The sequence below is a fragment of the Chiloscyllium plagiosum genome, chromosome 7, assembly GCF_004010195.1.
Source record: "Chiloscyllium plagiosum isolate BGI_BamShark_2017 chromosome 7, ASM401019v2, whole genome shotgun sequence".
In the NCBI taxonomy this organism is placed as follows: Eukaryota; Metazoa; Chordata; class Chondrichthyes; order Orectolobiformes; family Hemiscylliidae; genus Chiloscyllium; species Chiloscyllium plagiosum.
In genome coordinates this window covers 107,747,661-107,749,158 of record NC_057716.1, presented here as the reverse complement: position 1 = coordinate 107,749,158, position 1,498 = coordinate 107,747,661, and positions in this window count along the sequence as shown.

Genomic DNA, 1,498 nt, shown 5'->3' with positions numbered 1-1,498 from the left:
AGACGACACAAAGGTTGGAGGTGTCGTTGACAGTATAGAGGGCTGTTTTAGATTAGATTACTTACATTGTGGAAACAGGCCCTTCAGCCCAACAAGTCCACACCGACCCACCGAAGCGCAGCCCACCCAGACCCCTAATTTACCCCTTACCTAACACTACGGGCAATTTAGCACAGCCAATTCATCTGATCTGCACATCTTTGAACTGTGGGAGGAAAAGGTGAGGACTGCAGATGCTGGAGATCAGAGCTGAAAATGTGTTGTGAGGAAACTGGAGAAATCTGAGTTCATCCCTTGTGGTTGGAGGGTTCCTAGGCGGAAGATGTGGTGCTCTTCCTCCAACCGTCGTGTTGCTATGGTCAACTGTGGGAGGAAACCAGAGCACCCGGAGGAAACCCATGCAGACACGGGGAGAATGTGCAAACTCCACACAGTCAGTCGCCTGAAGCGGGAATTGAACTCGGGTCTCTGGCACTGTGAGGCAGCTGTGCTAACCACTGTGCCACCGTGCCGTGTTGTAGGCTGCAGTGTGACATTGACAGGATGCAGAGATGGGCTGAGAGGTGGCAGATGGAATTCAACCTGGATAAATGTGAAGTGATGCATTTTGGAAGGTCGAACTTGAAAGTTGAGTACAAGATTAAAGACAGGATTCTTGGCAGTGTGTAGGAACAGCGAGATTTTGGTGTGCAGGTACATAGATCCCTTAAAATTGCCACCCAAGTGGACAGGATTGTTAAGAAAGCATATGGTGTTTTAGCTTTCATTAACAGGGGGATTGAGTTTAAAAACCATGAGATCTTGTTGCAGCTGTATAAAACTTTGATTAGACCACACTTGGAATACTGTGTCCAGTTCTGGTCACCCTATTATAGGAAAGATGTGGATGCTTTGGAGAGGGTTCAGAGGAGGTTTACCAGGATGCTGCCTGGAATGGAGGGCTTATCTTACGAAGAGAGGTTGACTGAGCTTGGACTTTTTTCATTGGAAAAAAGAAGGAAGAGAGGGGACCTAATTGAGGTGTACAAGATAATGAGAGGCATAGATAGAGTTGATAGCCAGAGACTTTTTCCCAGGGCAGAAATTGTTAACATGAGGGGTCATAGTTTTAAGGTGGAGGAATGGCTGAGGATCCTGGGATTGTATTCATTGGAGTTGAGAAGATTAAGGGGAGATCTTATAAATACTTACAAGATAATACATGGCTTGGAGAGGGTGGACACTAGGAAATTGTTTCCGTTAGGCGAGGAGACTAAGACCCGTGGGCACAGCCTTAGAATTAGAGGGGGTAAATTCAGAACAGAAGTGCGGAGACATTTCTTCAGCCAGAGAGTGGTGGGCCTCCCTTTAATCTTCTAAACTCGAATGAATACAATCCCAGGATCCTCAGCCATTCCTCGTATGTTAGACCTACCATTCCAGGGATCATCCGTGTGAATCTCCGCTGGACACGCTCCAGTGCCAGTATGTCCCTCCTGAGGTGCGGGGCCCAAAACTG